This window comes from Pleurodeles waltl, chromosome 9 (assembly GCF_031143425.1).
Source record: "Pleurodeles waltl isolate 20211129_DDA chromosome 9, aPleWal1.hap1.20221129, whole genome shotgun sequence".
Taxonomy (NCBI): Eukaryota; Metazoa; Chordata; class Amphibia; order Caudata; family Salamandridae; genus Pleurodeles; species Pleurodeles waltl.
This window is the reverse complement of record NC_090448.1, coordinates 189,604,146-189,625,829: the sequence shown is the minus strand read 5'-3', so window position 1 is coordinate 189,625,829 and position 21,684 is coordinate 189,604,146.

Below are 21,684 nucleotides of genomic sequence, written 5' to 3'. Positions count from 1 at the left end.
AGTGTTGCATGCAGGGATTGGTATTGGGATGAGTGGGTTGTGATGGTGAGGTGTGTGTGAGGTGGTGGAGTGATGGGAGTGAGGGTAAGGGTGGGGGTTTGTGATGGCATGCAGGTAGGGGGGGTAATAGTAATAGAGATTTGACTTACCAGAGTCCGGTCCTCCTCCTACTCCTGCCAGGCCCTCAGGATGCATGATGGCCAAGACTTGCTCCTCCCATGTTGTTAGTTGTGGGGGAGAAGGTAGGGGTCCAATACTAGTCCTCTGTACAGCTATTTGGTATCTTGCTGCTGTGGAACGCACCTTCCCCCGTAGGTGATTCCACCTCTTCCTGATGTCATCCCTTGTTCTGGGGTGCTGTCCCACGATGTTGACCCTCTCCACTATTTGCCCCCATAGCTCCATCTTCCTTGCAATGGACGTCTGCTGCACCTGTGATCCGAATAGCTGTGTCTCTACCCGGATGATTTCCTCCACCATGACCCTTAGCTCCTCCTCAGAGAACCTGGGGTGTCATTGTGGTGCCATGGGTGTATTGTGAGTGGTGTGGGTGTGTGTGGGGTGCTGTGTAGGGGTGCGTGGATGGTGAATAGGTGATGGTGGTGTGTGTCTGTGGTCTTGTCTGTGGTTTTGCTATCTCTCTTGTCGCACTTTTTTTTAATGGTAAATGGTTGTGGGTAATATGTGTGTGTTTTTATAGTGGTGTGTGTGTGGGTGTGGTGTGTGTATGGGTGTGTAGTTTGAATTGTCCATTGTGGTGTTGTTTTATATGTGTGTGTGTATTTTGAGGGTGGCGGTATGTACCGTCAATGGTTTAACGCCATTGAATGTCTGCCGTAGTGATTCGTGGGTCATAATGCTGTGGACGTAGTTCTGTTGGTGTAACGGTGTGGGTTTTGTTACCGCCACTTTATTACGGACCTTTGGGCTGGCGGACTTGTGTCTGTGGCTGTCTAGTGACGGATTGCTATGTGTGGGTTATAATATGTGTTGCAGTAATCAGCTGCAGCGGCGGTATTTTAGCGGCAGTCAGCATGGCGGTAAGTGGGATTTAAAGCCAATGCCACAATGAGGGCCTATTTCCCCAACTTTTAGTAATGAGTCAATGGGTAGGTCCCTGGATGCCATAATAATTTAGTGGGGTCCCCAGGTTCCAGTAATGATAAAGTTGTTGTTCACAGAAGTTAAAATGTTTGGGACCACTTATGTATAGTATTTCTATATATATATATATATATATATATATATATATATATATATATATGCAGTGTGTTTGTTAATTGTGAAAATTTACATTGCAGTTAGTGATGAGTTGTACTATTTTGTATATAATTAGGGACATACTTAGAAATAATATGGCAAACTTGCCTCTTAAGAACTATCTGTAAACTATTGAACAGAATTACTTCCAAGCAAAAGTTAAAATCTTCAATTGCTAAGTGTAAGAAAGTGAGTTACTAGATTTGAAAGATGTGGGGCCTTTCCAAGTGATAAGTCTTCAATGTTCCATATACTGGGAAACAAGTACCTCATTATGGCACTTGACTCTCTCAGGGTAGAGAGGCAAAGTAGTGCAAGGACTACTTAGGGTAGTTGATGCAGGCTAGTAACTCAATGCCATATTTAAGGGGATTTACCATAGGGCAGCATAGCAAATTACCTTTCTGTGCTGCCCTATGCCAAAGTGAAAAGGCAGGAATGCACTGTATTTATGTAATACAGTGCATTCCTGTCCTTCCCCCTGTGCTGGCACAGTTTCAGCAGCCTAGTGCCACGACAGACACCCTTGCACGATGGTGTAAAGGGGGCCTCTGTTGCATGAGCTATTGTTTTTGTGCAGGAATGGGAGGCTTCCTGCACAAAAACAATCTTGATGCGTTTTCCTCTTTCCATGTCTGAATGCAGCACACATGGAAAGAGGAAAAATTGAGGAGAAATACAAGCATATCTCCCTGTTACGCCTCAGCTTGGGAGGCCTAAGCCTTTGGCACTTCCCCAGGTTTACATGATATTGTAAATCTGGGACAGCATGGGAAAACCCACGGCAATGTCCACAGAATGTCTCCCTTGTATAGATTCAGGCAATACAATGACTTGCGTTGCTGTGCCTTACTCCGTATCTGTGAGGCCATGCAAAGCCACACAAAGTGGCATTGCATGGCCTCATAGATATGGTCCTGTAGTCTGCACCTCCGAGCATCAAAAAAGTGATGCTCCGGCCGTGCACAGGGCTCGTAAATATGCCCCTCCATCTACAAGCATGCAGTAAACAATACCCAATAAATAATTGTCCTGTCAATACTTTTAATAAAGAAGAACTAATTTATTACATACAATCTGCTCAATACTTATCATTAATTGAGAAATATGTACATGTAGTCCGTAGAAAGACCTACAGTTATACCCTCCTAATAGTTCACACCTGCAGTGAGCCCTGAAGTATAAGACTACAATATCCTCCTTCTATATTAGGCACAATATAATGGGGGTAGTGATTCAAAGACAGGCCTATTGGCTTTGTCAAGGTGTCACTACAATAATGAAAAGTGGAAATATGTGAAACAAGTAGAATGCTACACAATTAAAATCACTATTAATGGTACCATCTTGCAATGACGTTCATTAAGGACTGTTATGACTTACTGTTAATTTTGTGATAATCAACAAAAGCTTTTTGAGGAACTTAATGAAAATCTATAATATTTAACTGTCAGTTTTACCATTGTCAATAAAACAGATCTTATTCAAATCAGTTATGTGCAAGATTATTGCTTCTACTTTTATAATGCTACAAGTGGAGCCTAAAGATCAGCCATCAAAGTAGCCCACACTTCTGAATCTGTGAGCAATAATCCAAACTCTAGGAGTGCTTTGAAAAGAAAGGAAGCTTCTCCTTGGGACAACCATGTAACCCCCTGGGAGACTTAGGGCAACAGTGGGGCAAAATCTTGTGGGTGGCTCCAATGGGGACTGCAAAACTCATGGCAGCCCGCCAAACACTCTATATAATGTTTGTGGCTCCATAGCCTTTCAAGGGACATGACAAAAGCCATTATGCAGATTTTTAGCCTATTGATAGGGCTTGAGGGGCACTCCTAGGCCCAGCTGATCGGGCTCCAGGGTCATATGGGGAATCCCATGCCCAAACACCATCCCTTTGTTTTTTGTAAACTTGTAAAGCAGCTTTGAGCCACATTGGTTTACTTCTGTCAGGTGCCCCTGCTTCTCTGATAGGGCAGGCAGTGAGTGCTTTTCTCTGGGCCATGTGGGGGCCACTCCTGAGCAGCCCACCCACTCCAGCCATCAGCACAATGGAGCCAGAGTCCTCTATTTCCTCCCATCTGTTCTCCTGAATCAGCAGGTGGAAGAAGTATACTATTTTAGTCTTGTGCTGGGTGCCTGCTGCAACCCAGGTATGGGCACTTGGAGAGGGGTTAGGATACCGAGCAACGCACCAGAGGTTTGGCTCTCCCAGAAGCATCTCATCAGTGGACCACTTATTCCAGCTTCTGTATTTCATCTGTATTTCCACCAGTGGGATGGAGGCTGCCAGGAGCATCAGAAATGGTTGCGGAGAGGGGTGCTACTTCTTTTTTTGCTTTAACTTGTGATTTGACTACCAGTGGCTTGTCCCTACTTGTAGGTAAATTAGAACTTCCAATGGAGCTGTATGCAATACCTTTCCCTCGCAGTGTGCCCAGGGGATCAAACATTTAGGGGGTCATTCTGACCCCAGCCGGCGGCGGTAGTCGCCGGCCTGGCTGGGACCGCCAGAAGACCGTACCGCGGTCAAAAGACCGCGGCGGTCATTCTGGGTTTCCCACTGGGCTGGCGGGCGACCGCAAAAAGGCCGCCCGCCAGCCCAGTGGGAAACACCCTTCCACGAAGAAGCCGGCTCCGAATGGAGCCGGCGGAGTGGAAGGTGTGCAACGGGTGCAGTAGCACCCGTCGCGAATTTCAGTGTCTGCTGAGCAGACACTGAAATTCAAAGTGGGGCCCTCTTACGGGGGCCCCTGCAGTGCCCATGCCACTGGCATGGGCACTGCAGGGGCCCCCAGGGGCCCCACGACACCCCTCACCGCCATCCTGTTCCTGGCGGTCGAAACCGCCAGGAACAGGATGGCGGTGAGGGGGTCGGAATCCCCATGGCGGCGCAGCAAGCTGTGCCGCCATGGAGGATTCCCATGGGCAGCGGAAAGTCGGCGGTACACCGCCGACTTTCCGTTTCTGGCCGCGGCTGTACCGCCGCGGTCAGAATGCCCAAAGGAGCACCGCCAGCCTGTTGGCGGTGCTCCCGCGGACCCCGGCCCTGGCGGTTTTTACCGCCAGGGTCGGAATGACCCCCTTAATGTTAATTTCTCTGGCTGTCTGATTTATAGCATTTTGATGTCATTTTACTCCTGGTGTGCACCCTGTATATTATCTTCAGGTCTCTTGGCCTCTAAATGTAATATTTGCTCATGGTGAATAGTTTTATTGCTCTCCATTTGAATATGGAGAGCGTGTGGCCTTTCCTCCTGCACGCTAGCTCCTGATGTTGGGCTTACCCTCTGCTCAGGCTCCTGACACCTGTCTTGGCCTGGGGGCTTCTTCAGCATCACCTCTGCAGTCCACCAGCAGGACACCCTTCCAGTCACATTCCCCAGGTTCCATGGTTATAGATGTCTTGCATGGCAGCCATGCATCAGCACCTAACTCAGTGGACCCCACCTGATGGAGGTCAACCATCTGCAGGACCTCTCCACAGAAGATTAAGGGGAACTATTAAGGGTCCTCCAAGCAGGTCTATCCCTCTACTGTCCCTCGGAGGGTGTAAAGAGGCCAGGTCCAGTGGCAACACTCCTTGTTTCTGGGTGCCAGCTAGAGTCCAAAGGATCTTAAACCCACCTATGTAGTAGAGACAGGTGGCTTCTCCTTTCAGCTGGATATTCTCTCTGCACTCCGAGGTCCAGAAAGTACCCTACTATCTCTCCTTTGAGTAGGGTGCTTATCAAGAGGCGGTGGAAAATTCAAGAAGGTGAGCACCTCTGCCCAGTCCTGGAATGAAACATCCTCATTCCACCCATCCCAACACTCCTGCACAGCATTCTGAGACATTTCAACAAGATGACTTGAAGTGCTCTGCTGAATGACATTCACTCAGAGCATCAACCCTGCTCCCAGTTACAACCTGATCCTTTCTCTCCAAATGTTCAAAGAAGAACCCATCTTGTGATTGGCTTCAGATGTCTGGAAATCCTACTTTGTGCCTTTGGAAGTAAGACTTCTCAGGAGAGGTGCAGTGTGAAATGCATTTATCTCATTCAGATTTCATCCCTGACCACATCCTTTCCCAGGAACAAGCCCAAGCGCTGTCAAAGCTTTTATTGTATGGGGAGTCCTTTGATCATCCTGCTAGTCAGCAGTGCAATTATATTAGTTCAGTAGAGGGAACTATTAATTAGTGAAGCATGACTTTTCAGTAATCACTACAGATGTACGCTATGAAGGCTCACTCACCTTGTAAAGGCATCTAACAGGTCAGCACCAATCCTGGAAGTGTCCCTTCTGTGACAAGCTACTTGTGTGCAACATACTGGACTGAGCTAGATGGTAGTCTCACACGCTCATCTGACACACATATGTGTGCAAACATGTATTCATGTGTTCCTATACAATCAGCCCAGAGCCTCTTACCCCTACTGCACAGCAGTGGGCCTTATCTTAAAAGGTGGGATCTGGTGGTGAGCACTTTCAATCCCATTTTAGCCGGAGTTTACAGTGAGTCAGACTCACAGTAAAAATCCAAAGCTGGGTAGTCCAACAGCAAAATATCTAGGGTATTAGATGGAGGGAACACATTGTCTTCACAAAGAACGTACTTACTAATACAGAAGTGCAGGCAAAGGTGCCAGGAGACAACGGTGTACAGAAATTATAAGATCTGTTATAGATGTGTTTGAATTATTTTGTCATGGATGGGAGGTATTTTATTTTTTATTATGTTGTTTTTATTACCTCCTATTCCATGTTATCCAGGACACTTAGGCAGATGTTGGGCATAAGCAAGGAGATAAAAATATGTGTAGACTGGAAACACAGAGGTAACAGGGAAACATAAGGCCAAGAGACACATGTAATTAGTGGCAAGAGCCAAAGGCCAGAAATTAAAAGACAGGACAGGAATGGAGACACAGCAAAAGCATAAAGGGAAGTAGGGAAAAAGATCAGGACAGTGTCATGTTGAAACAGGCTAGAAGGCACAGCATGGTTGTTCAATATATTCATAAGGTTTTCATAATCACATTACATACTGATGCTAATTCTGCTATGTATGAATGCAATATAATATTAAAGTAAGTCAAGCAACAGATATAAATTAAATAATATAGTGTAAATAAGTAGCTTATTTATTGTTTGTGATAAATGTTCATATACATTTTGAAACATAGTGACCAAAACGTTTAGAGCATGACAGTCCCATCGTATTGCAAGTTACAGACAAGTGCAAAATAATAATCAAAAATCTCCCCTTGACTACTTCTGGCAACAGAGATGAACTATGTATACTGGTGGCACCATTATACATTAGACACCAGGAATGATTTCCAGTGAGTGTTCATAAATTGCAATTCACTAAACTTGAATAGTCATGGAAACATATCACCTGTTACATTCAAATGCAACTGCTTAAACTCATAAGTGGATTATCTCATAATCTAAAGGGCTAGCATCATAATGAGTGCCTCAGATACAGAATCAGTAGGAACTACAAATTTTTCAAAATAATGGTGTTAATTTATTGGTCCCTGGAAAACCCAATATTGTATGCAAGAGCAACCTGTTATGCATCCTGGTTTTGTATAATCCACCCTTCTCATTCAACACAAGGTTTTCGGAGTCAGCTTTGAGCTCCTAGCAACTTTTTTCAGATGTTCATGAACAGTGGCCTTTTTTACAGTAATGCCATGAGCTTTCTGTAGTAACAACCAATCTTATTTCCACATTTTTATAGGGGGGAGGTTAGCCTACAATGTCCCCCTATCAGAAAAAAACTATTCCACTTTCCTACCCTACTGCCCCAGTCCCCTACCTCATCTGCTACTAGACCCACAAGTCCTCACATTTACTTTCCCCCTGCTTGGGCAGATGATAAACATATGTGTTAAAAATCCATGTAACTATGAATCCTGTGTGTTTTATGAACAGATACATTTTCCCACACAGTAGTTTCCCATTCCTTAGGGTGTTACTCATAATTGCACAGTACATGTATGAATTTACCCACTGGTTATAATATAACCACACACAATTTTACCATTACCTTGGTACTGTGAAACTTGTAATTATGTTCTAATATCCCAGATAATTGTAGCCTACAAGAACATTGTACCAAGAAACAGTGTCAATTCCTCTGTTGTAAGGATCATGTTTTCCAGGGCAGAAACCCCTTTTGCATGTCAGTTTGAAGATGTGTTATTGAACATGTAACAAGTGATGATTTGCTGTCTCATCAAATGTACATTACTGGCATGCACTTTTTATTCTGTAAATTTATAATGAATATCTCTAATAAGCAAGACCCATCAAAAACACATTCAGGGATAATTTAGTAACTACTTAGCTTAGAAATTATTACAACAATGTCATAAATCTTATGACTGTTTTCCCCAAAAAACAATTATTTTAATCACTTGCTTTTAGGCTTCTTTCTTTTAGATTAAGGTTCTGGAACACATGCAGGACAGGTTCCATTATAGCTGTTGTTTCTATTTTCGTTAGTCTGTCCAGCTTGTTTACCTTTGGCTTCACATCCATCCTAGGTAACGGAGGATGCCATCTTTGACAATGGAGGCTGTCATTTTTCCTCAAATTATGCAGAATCATCAACATGTCTGTCTTTCATACAGATGTTGTACATGGCTATTTTTCCAAGAACTGTGAATGTGTCAAGTCATTCAGATATAGACATCAACAAAACCCCCATTGTGATATCAGTTTGGGACATGTGAATATAACATCCATAGTCTAAATAGTGTAGTCTAAATGGACATCCTCCCACCTTATACGTTCATAAGGAAACACCAGGGACACACTCTTTGAGGCACATAAATCAGGTCAGGCATTCCTTAACCTATATCAGAAATTCCAACCTCTGATAATATTCAGTATATAAGGGCTGTCCCTTTACTTCTTTGGGAGGAAAGAAACGTCACCCAGGATGCAGATCACAATTCTAGATGAGCATGGCACTAGATACCATCCTGTCTGAAAGAGCCTTCAACACAACTCGCTGCAGCTCTGCAAAGCATTCCATTCTGCCTTCATGAACTGTTCCAGGATTATGTTCTCTAGTAGACAGAATCTCCACCTCTTGGTGTTGTACTTGAAATAGCTGACAAGCTATTCCAAACAGACAACAAATCCTGTTGTCCAGGTATGTGCACCATCTCCAAAACTCAGACTTGTTATTTATTAATCTACTAGATTTGCAGAGCACTTAGAGATAGAGCATTGTGGTTGTGAGGGCTGTAAATTGTGATGTTATAATTTTCCCTGATTCAGTGTTATTGAAAGCCTACTTTCTCATGTGATGCATCCAATATTATGTGCACTAGATAACTAGGTTTTAAAAGTACAATTTTAAAATAAATATGTTGAAATACACATTCAATTTCTAGTGATCTTGATTGTGGAAATCATTGATGAAAGATTATTTGGATTACCACTGCTCCCTGTTAGTGAAGCATTGACACTACCTCATTTGTATACTAATCTGTCTTTCACTTTCAGTGCTCATACATTGGACAAAGTTCACTTGTGTAATTGTGGGTGTGAAACCAACCTTGTAGAATTCAGCCAGAGATTCAGTTTAGGCAACACTTGCTGAGTTTGTGTCAGCACAGCATACCACAATCTTGCTGGTATCCCCCATTGATGGAGTATCTGCATGAGATAGTCTAATTTTGGGGTATTCTGGTTCTCGTTGAACTGCTGTTGAGGTCAGCCAGTTGAAGCACCCGCTTGTCTCTGGTATGGATTCTAACTATGGCCTATCCACAATCATACACAGCAAGGAATGCAATGATAATGCGTGTTTTTCACATGTTTATTTATGGTTTATTTATGGTTTTATCATGGACCCTGGTTGTATCATCCATGGTTTTTAACATATTTCAGAACATCATCAAATTCATAAATATATTTTGATCTCAGTTTTCTGTTTGGTGCCATCCACGGGTGAAGTACACAGAATGCAGTGATCAGTGGGATGTGCCAAGATATTTTGCAAAACAAAATCCTTTGCAAAATTGAGAAAGATGCCAGTAGCATGCTTCTGTCTCAATATGACAAATTACATTTGTAAAATCATTCTCTGAAGAAATGCTCTACATTTAAAAGTCTCCTAATTGTTTTTCAGATGGGTCCAGTGGGGTTAAGTGGAAACATTATGTGAAGAGAAAGGTTCAGATTCTGCTCATAAGAATTCTAAAGTTTCTTACTGTTTGCACGTGCTATGGTGAGCACCAATTCTGGCATGATCAGTGCCCAGATGAACAATTGTGTGCAACTTGATAAAGTAATATCTTCAGGAATACTACTAAACAAAGTGGTTTTTCATCATATTTGGTATTGGCATGTACATATTTATATAGGTATTTATTTTGCCATCAAAATTAAGTACTATTTCATTATAAGTGGTATTACTGCCATTTCCTGTGGCACAGAAAACAGATCCAAAATTCAGTCCTGCCTTACTACCTACTTTTCCTTATTTTGAGAAACCAATGTGAATTTACAGATATTATACATTTGCACAATATGCCTAATGGAATGCACTGTGTTCTACAGTAAATATCATTGATGTATAGAAAGGCCCAGATTTATCAAGTCTTTGCGTTATCCTTGCATCACAAAAAGTGCTATACTTTGTAAATAAATCAAATGTAACACAGTGGCTTGTGATGTGTTACCTTAAATTTGTAGCTAGTAAGCATAACATGGGTGAAGCATAGGCAATCCCCGTCCATCCACCAATGGGTGTGATGCAGTTCTAAATTTGCATTGGTTTATGAACCTGGGATTATATCAAATTGGTAGTCCTCCTGGTGGATGGCATAACAAGGGGAAAATATTTGTTCCTGTTATTTTCTCTTTCCTTGTGCGATGTGTTCTGCATCATGCATAGAAAGAGAAACATGGCTTTCTGGAATGTTTTTGTGCAGGAAGCTATCCCTCCCTGCACAAAACAATGCTTCCTATAGTGCAGACACCCTTGAATTATGGTTCAGTGGTGCCTGCATTGTTGCTAGACAGCACACAGTGTGCAGGGCAATTAAAGAGTAGAAGTGCTCCATTTCTTTGTAAATATTGAGCATTTTTGCTCTCTCCATTTCAAGCAACACAGGGTAACAACTTTGCTTGCTGTCCTTCTTTGGGGGACACATTAGGAAATATGCCCCAAAATGCATAATTAGAGGCGCAGAACAAGTGGTTAAAGGTTAAGGGTATGTTGAATGGTTAATTTAAACACAGTCTGTAATATTAAATGAGACATCTCATGAACAACCTTATAGTAAATACAAAAGGATGCTGGTTTTGAAGCCTATTGAAGCCTTTATCAAATGATAAGGTCGCCAGCGTTCTCTACAAAGGCCCATATTTATGGATTGTTATTGTCACCTTTGTGCTATTTATTTTGGCACTAAAACGGCACTAACATAACTCCATATTTATATCTTGATGTTAGACCCGTCAAGTGTCAAAATGTTGGCGTTAGCATCATTTCTAGGATGTGCAAAACCACTTTGTGTCAATGAGGTGCAAGGTAGGTGTTCCCGTCCTAAACACAACGCTATCCCCCTAGTGCCATATTTACCTTCTGACGCAAAAACAACAATAACTGAGGAAGCAGACTCAAAAACTGGTACTAAGTCCAATTAGCGTCAAATTTTAATGCCTGGTCAGATCAGGCATTAAAAAGAGGCTCACACACCACCACTCAAGGAAAACATACAGAAGGAGCTTTGGAAAAGTCCAGGGCAACATTGAAGTTGTACAGCTCCAGTGGTACATGCCACAGACTTCTTTGAAGACAGCAGATCCCTCCACCACCACCACCACAGAAACACAAACACCACCACAGCAACCTCAAAGGCAGCACAGAAGAAGGGAAAGGAGATTCAGACAGCAGACAACCATCCTTGGAATGAGGGAACAAGATGTGGTCCAGATGTACAGACTCAACCGGGAGTCCACTGTATGCCTGCTGCACCATATTGTGCCACACATCATGGCAAGGGTGCAACCTTCCCATAACATTCCAACCATGACAAAACTCATCACTGTCCTCCATATGATGACCTCTGGATCAACCAGATAACGGGTGCACAAGAGGCTGGCATCTCCCAGTCATCCTTTTCAGTCTTTCTACCAAAGGTCCTTGATACAATCCTAAGCCTCACACTCAATCACATCTGCTTCCCAAACACCCAGCATCTGCAGCAGGAGACCAAGCAAGGTTTCTATCAAATTGCCAGCTTTCCATATGTGCTAGGTGCAATGGACTGTACCCATGTGCAACTTCTGCCACCTGCAGCAACAGAACACACAAGCACACACATTCTATCAATGTGCAGGCCATCGTGGACCACCATGGGCTCTTCACCAAGATCCTTGTGAAATATCCCAGCAGTGTCCATGATGCATAGATCTTTCATCATTGCACCATCAACCAGCAGTTCCAGGATGGCCATTATGGAAATGGGCTACTCATAGGTAAGCTACCATACCAATTATTGCACACAACACACCACCATCTAGAACAAACAAGACAAGCACCACACTAAATACACATGGCCAGGGCCACAGTGATGTACAGGCAATAACACATATGCAACATGCCACACTACACTGCATAAATTGCATGTCACAACCACATATACCCAAATGTTCATAACACAGCCACACCCTGACTGCCACACCACATGTGGACAGGTGGAGCCAGGTACCCTTTGCATACAGAAGCTGCTCACAAATCACTACAAGTGTCTACAGTTTGACAACTAAACAGAAATCTCACACCAAACAAAGAAGTGCACAGACATGTCAATGGCATAGGCTATGGTCATTTTGAGGAAGTCAGAGATAGGCACAGTCCCACATAGACCAAGGTGTGTAAGCCTCTGGCAGAATCCAAATCAAATGCCACCCAAGTGGTGCTATAACCAAATATATATAAGCTACACAGCACTGACATACCTGTAGTGTGCATATATACCTGACTGCTGCATTGTGTCAAACACATACAAATACAAAATTATCTGCAATTAAAGACAATCAGGCTGAATCATGAGAAATAGGGCAGCACCCACTTCAGTGCCACCTCACATGGGCCCATTGGGTCCTCTAACAACACAATATTCTTTGCAAATGCCAGAAACTGTCCACCATGGTGCTGAGTGTATAAAAACAACACTAACAATCATGGATGTCATAGTGGGACTCGGTAGGAGTATAGAGGACATACTTGACCTTACATGCACTGTACTAAGGGACCCATGTAAAGAATAGCTGTACCCTCTCCCAGTGCCTGCACTTTGCATGTGTCTGTCAGAAATCATGCATTAGAAGCTAGGAGATACTACTACACCAGATTACATCAGCCTACTAATATGTGATACACACTCTTGCACTCTTGACGGCTGGCACAACCATCATCTGCTACAAAGGGTCATAACGTGTCACACAGCATGCGAAGTGCCACATGGTAACATGGACAGCACAGTCTGGCTTTGTAGGGTAACTATGGTGTTTCAACATCTGACACCATTGTGGTGCTGAGAGGTGGTAGGTTCCATCTAACAACAGAACACTGCTTTAAATATGGACTACACAACACATTTACCTAAACCATAACCATCATTTTGGGATCAACATACATTTTCCCAGGCCCTTGAGCCACTACCCAAGATTGCCATGTCCAATGAAACCATTTCACGAGGACAGCAACATACACCATTCCACAAGCAAGTCCATTTCACCACTCCAACTAAAAAGTATAAATGCCATGGTATGTAAACAAAACACTATCAACACTTACCGACACATCTTCTCTCTTTCCTTTGCATCTGATCAAGGGTATGGCATACAGCCAAGGGTGATGACCCCATTTTCCAATCCCATAATGGTAGAAGAGTGGGTCTACAATGAGGAACACAGGAAAACTCACAATGTGGCGGAGAGGACATTTGGGCTCCTGAAAACCAGGTTCTGGTGCCTGGCCCTAACAGGAGGAAGCCTCTTTTATGCTCCAGCACTTATTTTCAAGATACTTCTGGCATGCGCAATCCTGCACAACATTTGAGTCTGGACAAATATATCCAGGATAAACAGGTGGATGTCCTTATTGAGCATGAGGATGAAAATGGACCAGATAAAATGGAGGGGGAACAACTGAACACTGCTGCAGGAGTTTGTAGGAGACTCAACATTGTTGAGAACTTCTACACATAGTCACTAACCTATAAATATCACATTGCAAATAGCACAAATAAATCACTTTGCAACTGATTCTCCCTGGTCTACTCTTTCTCCACTACATACACCATTGGAATGTGACTCAAACCTCAGTGAACAGATAAAAAACACATAGTTGACCAGTTTGGTAGCAACACCATTTATAATGTAAGAGGGTCTACTGAGACCATCTTACATATCAGTGGCACGCAATTTGTGGCCATGTGACTCCTGAAGGTCTAGATCCATGCATCACTTTATATCTTGTTCGATCAAGTGAGAAAGGTGCTAATACCTAGCCTACTCACCACAACAACACCAGGCATAATAGGACGTATGCAAGGGGACACACTTAAGGTTGAGGCTGTCAACAAGTACATATCAACTTATGTAGGAACAGAACACTATCACAATTCATGGTGACAGTAGATTTGCCTGCATAACACATGTGTGACAAGGGTAGAACAGCAGTGCTAACTGTGGTCCTTCAGTAAATGTCCAGGGATTGTCACCAATGTCCGATGCTGAGCCTGCACAGTGTATCCATGGGATTGTGTCCTAGCACTGCCATTGGGCACAACCCTGCCACACAGTGGACTGTACCTCACTTATGGCACATACGAGTTGGCTGTGGAGTGCACAGTGGGTTTCCTGACTAAAATATCAGCAATGGGTGCAGGATCACTATCCAAGCACATGACCCATAATCACAATCTATGGATTTATTGGGACAATGCACCACCAGATTGTTATCTGGGTTGAATGCAGCCAGAGTGTCTAATATTCAATGCGTACATGAGGTGCACACTTGGCACATCAATCTGCTGTCTTGACACATGCCTAGAACAAATCTAGGCTAACATGTGAAGAATGATGTATGGGTGTATGTCCTAGGTATCCATGGGTGTTCCTGTATCAACAATTATTGACGTGTCTGTATGTATACCTACTATGCTGTGTATAAATACATCACACAGCGCAAAGCAATACACACCACTCACATGACAAGTGCATGATAGCAACAGTAACAAATTGTCCCATACATGTTGTGGTCTTCAACATTGCAATCAGGTGTGGGATGTGCTACCATGTTCAGTGTTGTTGAAAAACACAACACCAATCTGAGTTTGAGTAGGCCTAGACATATATAGCAACTGGTAATTGTACTGTACAATGCTGAGATGATTTCACACCTCAATATAATTCAGTCATAGTATGAGGTACTTAGGTTGTGGCATGCTGAAAGAAAGGCATACGCATGTTCCATGAAGGTTGTGGATGGACATCTTCAAATCACCCATAAATACTTACAAATACAACACAGGGAGGTGAAATGAAGACAACACAAGTGCTGTGGCAGGAGTAATGACGTGTGTGTGTGTGGAACCCAAAACTTCTCCCAAATACCATCAATGGAACTGTAACTAACAAGACTGACTAAGGAGGAAGCAGCAGAGGACCGCAAGTTGTTGCGATACATTAAGAAAAAGAAAGTGAACTATTGCAGTATAGTACATCATCCCAGTTCATTTCCCTCCCCTTTACTGTTTTGTATAGTTTTATATGGAGTTTTAGATGTGTAGTTTTAGGTTGGTATAGAGTAGGCATAGCTTAGGTCAAGTCTAGTGTGGGGGGATTTACATGTTTTCATTGTTGGGGGCGGTTCTGTTGTTGTATTAAAAAATAATAATAATAAAAAAATACTAAATACATATCTATTTGTTTAGCTATAGGTTAGGTTAGTACACGTATTGTCATAGTTTATGTTGTCCTACTTGTATCTCATCTCTTAAGGGGATGAGGGGGGCAATGTTTAGAGTGTGGTGTTACAGGTGTAAGATAAGTTTAGAATAGGTTGGATAGGTGTAGTTTTAATTTAAGGATGGTTAGCATAGGTTCGTTTAGATTAGGGTAGGTTTTAGGTTTTCATCTGCTTGGTGGTTTTAAATACTTTTCATCCTAGCCTAATTAGTTTTGTAATTGATCAGGTTTGGGGCTTGTCATGAGTGCACTGGCCAAGTTGGGGAAATGGCCTAGGGTATGCTTACTGTCTTGATTTCCCAGGTTTCCCATATGCATCCCCATGACCAAGGAGCTGTCAGAATGGCACTACTAGTGCATACATTTGCCAGCCTGTGTTCCAGTCATTCGCAATCTGCATGTAAACTTTATCTTGGACAGGTACACATGGTACTTCACCAGTAATTGGTGGGGTCCTACTAATTCGATGTTGGTAGGAGAGGTATATCTGATTAGGATAGCTTCTCTTGTTCCACACAAATCAGTTGTCCTGGTACTGCCATCTGGGTTAATTATAATTGATTGGGTAATGAGCCATACATGTTGGTTGTTGCCCATAATACCATCATTAAGCTTCCTCTTGTTTGGATCCTAGTGTGTGGCTTCGTGTCTGACAGTCATGCACTCATATACTGATATTCTGTACACATTGCCATATATTTACACAGTGCAAACATTTAGCTGATTAGAGGGATTACAGTAAACATAGAAATGCTACATGTGTACAAGGTGCTTTTTTACAGGTGCAATTGTTATTGTGATTTCTATACAATATTCGTTTCAAAGATCCCATGAGCGAACGTTTGCCGTATGTAGCACAATTGAAGTCCATGGTTGAGGGACATGTCATGAGACATGGTTAGGAGTAGTGTGCGTTAGTGAGGAGTGCATACCATTGCCATTTATCATGGTAGAGACAATGACAACACATAGCAGACATTTCCACAGTGGTTAGGTGAAAAGGGCACATTTCATACCGTCACAAATCCCAGAACTGAGGAGAAATTGTCCATACGGCACAGGCTGGTGCTACCGGATGGTGTTCCGTGTGAATGTAATTCCTCCCACATCTTCATCCTCTGATGTGTGTAGTGTCTCCTGTGCTATGGCTGATGCTGTTGTAAAGGTAGAGGGTACCACACACACTTCAGGGGATAGAGATGTGGAGTCAAAGGACCTGGCAGCTGCCATTTGTGTCAACACATAAGGCATCACTGCTGCAAAGAGGAACTTCTGATTCTTCAAGACCGCAACAAGATCATGGTGGTAGGCAGCCATGTTCTCCCTCAGGGAGGCCACTTTCCGATGTATGGAGTCCAGGGTATTCAGCATGTTGCTGGCATTTTGCAAGGGCATTTGTCGTAGCCTCTCCTTCATGACAGCAGCTATGTCCATCAGACACTGCTTGACTCCACGTAGTGGGGAGTGGGTGCTTCTGATGGCAGCTGGGTTGTCCTTAATTGGACTGAGCCACGTCCACACTTCGCTGCCTGCCATGCTCTCCATCCCCACCTGAACCTGCTTTGCCAGCTCCTGCTGGACATCTACCACTGTAATCTGGAAGCTGATCTCTGGGTCCTTGGAGTCCAGGGCTGGGTGGGTACTGGCTGGTGGTGTGTGTTGGTGGCTGGGTGGTTGCTGTGGATACCCCACAATGCTGTGTGTCATCTCTGCAACTGCCGGTGGTGTGTGGAGAGCTCCTAGGACAACCTGGAGGGTCTGTTCACTGAGGTTTGGCAGCTGGTCATCCATGTCATCAGGGAAATCCAGGACTGGCAGGTCAGCAGGAGGTAAGCCATCATCCTCGGCAATGAGAAAGTGTAAAATCAATGTTGGATTGCATCAGCTGTTGACACAGGACATCAAGTATTTGCCACTGGAGGCTCACTGACATGTCACTGACCCAAAGCTGTGGTTGTACTTATATGAAGCATTGTGCATCACACATGGGTCAACCTCACTAGTAATGGAATATGACAGAGCTCAATGCTGCACAGAGTGCCATCACTCTGCTGCGTCAATTGCACAATGCAGGGATGAACCATTTTCAGTTGCATGTGGCACAACCCTGCGTTGTCCCCTGCATTGGCACTACATAGATCTGCCTTGTGCCAATTCAGTCATTCTTGCACCATCGTACAAGGATGTCAGCTTTGAAAGGTTTGATTGTTTACGTCTGGGAAGGTGCCCGATCCTGCACATACACAGTCACTCATGTCAATATGATGCCTCTGTGTGTGCTGCAGAATGCAGCACACATAGAAACATATAAACAAGGGGAAATACATGGATGCCACCTTGTTGGGCCTTGCTGACACCACCCCTGGGATGGCCTCAGATTTTTGAGCTGCCACATGTTCACTGTTACTTGGAAATCTGAGGCAGTGTCCAAATGCAATGAGTGTTGCAGTGGGCATACCACGGCAACACTGAATGCGTTTTGACACTGCCTCAGATTTTTTACTATTTGAATTCTGGACGTTGGCCCAATATCTGACACTAGCCCAGTCGAGTAATGCTTACATTTATACTGCATTTTTTGTTTTTACTATGTGTGCTGTATTATGAAGTGCACATAGTAAGAGCAAATCACACTTTCAGGTTGTTGATGTGCAGGACAGTATCCTTTCTGCACAAACACATTCTCCCCCTCACCTCAACCATCCTTGCACTATGGTGCAAGGGTGGCTGCACTGGTGCACAACATCTGATCACCACTTGTGCAGGGAGGTATACAGGGGTGTGGTATATTCTAATGTATATTGTGCATCCCTGTCTTTTTTAATACAATGGTGCATGGTGCTGCCTAATGTTGCACATCAGCACACACCATTATTTTCTGTTTGATCTAACCCTCTAACTTGTCAAATGGTGAGAATACAGCCACTGTTCAGCTTCACACATGATGTTCTCATAGATGCACACTGTGTGGTATGCATTTATTCTGTGGCCATTCCCATGTGACGCATATGGTTGTGTGTGAGTTGTTGTGGGTTCAGCCTGTATGGGTTGTGTTCCACAGGTCGCAAACTTTAGGGCATATATTCTCTCATTTGGCATGGCTCAGGGCAGCTGCAAGATGTGTTGCAGTACACTGCAGCAGTTTTGATATGCAGTGTTGTGCCATATTTACCTGTATACAGTACAGCCCTGCAATTCCCCCTGTGCCTGCACAGATTAGTGCTCCCTGCACCAACACAGGCATTGTTCCAGCATGATGACGGGGTGACTGCCTTGAATTGATGACTTGTCCATGTGCAGGGAGGTATTTCTTCCTGCACATGTATAAGCAATTTTGAGTGAGTCGGCATTTCAGTGTGTGCTGCAAGATGCAGCACCCATGAGTAAAGGCAATGCGACATAGAGGAAGGGAAGCATGTTGGCATGATACACCACCCTGACACCCCCCCCGGCATGGTATTGACTTCTGTCCTAGTCTCTGATGTCTACATTGTGTTGGTACAGGGGCTTTGACTTTGTGCAATAGGTGTTGTGATGGCACAGCCACGCTATTTGCACATGCTTACCTGCCAATGTGGTGCATATTTACATGGTGGAGTATAGCCATAGTGATTGTCCTATGTTGATGTTGTGTATATGTTGGTGTGCATAGCACAACAAAAGTGTCAGTACATATGTAGCTTGGGTGAGGATGGTACGTCTTTACTCAGAGCCTATGTGTCTGGACCTATGTGTCTGGATGCAACCCTTTAGCATGCACTGAGGGTGTCCTATGTGCTTCCCCCTTCTGCAATTAGTGAAGTTCCAGTTATCCCCCCTTGCAACTTACCCTGAATTTTTGACAGTTCCTGGTAGTCTCCAATGTCCTGCGATTACAGTGACCAGTTCCTCCGGGATGACCGCTGCAACCATCTCCTCCAGCTCATAAAGGTCCTCCTGTGGTGCAGGACTCCCGCCTCCAGTCTGCAATGCTGCCTTATGGTTCCTGACAAGTTTCTCCTTAGTTATACACTTGCAATCGTGCCAGTGCTTCTTGACCTCAGTGACAGTTCTCTTCACCTCAGTGACACTGATTTTTTGTCCACTATTTGCTGTCATATTGCGTCTCTCTTCCCAACTGGTAATTTGGAAGTTACGCATAGCTGATGTTGGTTCTCCATCACCTCTCTGACCAGGAAGTTGTTGCCCTCCTCCCTAAAGCAACACTTGCGGCTTCTCTTCTCCTGTGATTTTTCTGTACCCTCCAGGCTGGTACGTGGGTGTTGAGGGGTCTCCCTGGGGTCTCTCCTGGCCTGTAGATCCCATTTTCTGTTGCAATTGCACTCTTTCCTTCTTTTGCATTTTATTGTGATGCTAATGTGGTGTTAAAATGACACTACTCTTTTTGCGACATGTTTACATGCCGCAAAATGGTGTTGCACCATTTTTGCAGCATTAACATAATTTTTCCTTATGGCATTGTGCAGCTGTTAGCTCCTTTTTTGGTGCTATCCATTCCTTAATGTCATCCTATGTCATTTAATAAATAAGATGCTAAGGAATGACTCTAGCTTGTGTTAAAAAGTGCTGCACAACTTCGCTAGCGCAGGTGTGCATTATTTTTCATAAATATGTCTCCAAATTTAAATATTATTCTAGCAGAAAAGTACTTCTAATTTCAGGACATGCAAATACCGAAAATGTGTTTCAACTGCTCTGGCTTGGGTTTTTCTTTATCGTTTAAGAATGAGCGTCCGAGGTGGTAATTTAAATGCCACGAAATGCAGAAAAGTTTATAATACGAACGGTGATACTACAACTTTTGATAAAATTCATAGATGGAATAGACGCCAACATTTGATTATATTTGTTAGAGGTTTCCTGCTTATACCACACAAAAAAGAATATGATTCAGCTTCACTGAATCACTCAGTGATGCTGTTGACTGCATGTTCTTTATGTTCAATTGAGTTTGTTAATGCTAAATGAACAGGTAGCGGACGTTTCCAAGACCTACACCAATCTACCCACCATTGCATTACCCAAACCCAGCTCCCATTGTGATGTGAGAAGCTTCTCCTAGAATGACAGATATAAGCTAACAACTTTCTTGCATTAGAGAACATAACAATTCTCAGCCATAAGATCAGAAAAATCTGAAAAATAATTCATAAACACAACCTTAAGAACATTTCACAGAATTCTAGTATATTACTTATCTATGTAGATCACTGCTTTAGGGGTAACTAATACATGGAATCTCCTAGAAACAGCTCTCAAAGGAGTCACAGTTGACCATCCCCAGGCACCTGTGGCAATGTCTATTCCAATTAAATTGGGGGCAGTGATCTTTCCCAACAAGTTACATATCACAGGGCAATATCGCCTGCTCCTTCAAGATAGAGGGATGTGGGCCAACATGAAATTTGGACCCCCAAAATTAACCATGCTAGAGGCAACCCAAAGAAGGGATCCCCCCTTGCACCCAATGGGAGATAGGACCTGGGCAACCGGGCAATACCTTGGTCACTTGGCACAGTCACCATCCACCATCATACACCACCATCCCCAGAACCATGTAACGGAGTACCATGGGGGGCATTGGACAATAGCTGCAGCAGGCATCCTGAACACTTCTCTAAATACCGCAGTACCTCAGCCTCTGTTTGAGCCAAAAACTTCCAATTCTATCTTGAATACCTGTACTTCTATTCCTGATGCAAGGTTGTCCACCTGATATTGTCCAAACATGACTCCTTCCCTGCACGAACCCCATCCCCAAAACAGGTTATCTATATGGATGGGTGGGTGGGAAAAGAGTGAACGTCTTACTACCCCAAAGGAAGGACGATCCCAAGTACAGATGTGTTAGAAGTCATCAGGGGCAGCTGGGCAAGAAATCAGGTAACAGTGAGTAGGACTGTGCCCCCCTTTTTAACCAGCCTGGCTGCCCCTGTCCCCATCCAGGTGACCCCATTACCCTCCCTCCCGCCAATGGCTGGTGTTGCAGGATGCCCGTGAAAATTCAAAAACATGACAGCCATTGTTGGCCGCTGCCTTCCGGATACACGGAATCTCTTAACAATAGTCCTCAAAGGAGTCATGGTTGACCACCCCCAGGCATCTATGACATTGACTATTCCAGCTGACGTGATTCCCCCAACAAGTTGCACACCACAAAGTGAACTCACCTGCTCCTTCAAGATAGATGAAGCAAGGGCCAGCATGAATTCTGGACCCCCCGAAACAACCATGCCAGAGCTAACCCAAAGAAGAGATCCTCCCTGGATTCCAATGGGAGATAGGCCTTGGTAACTTGGCCATACCTTGTCGACAAATTAAAGTATACAAAAAAGCAATGGATAAATGCTTGAATTAATCTCAGCCACTGGTAATTACTCAGGGCAGCATCCCAAGCCATCATTATTTTGCGCACCACGTCACCTC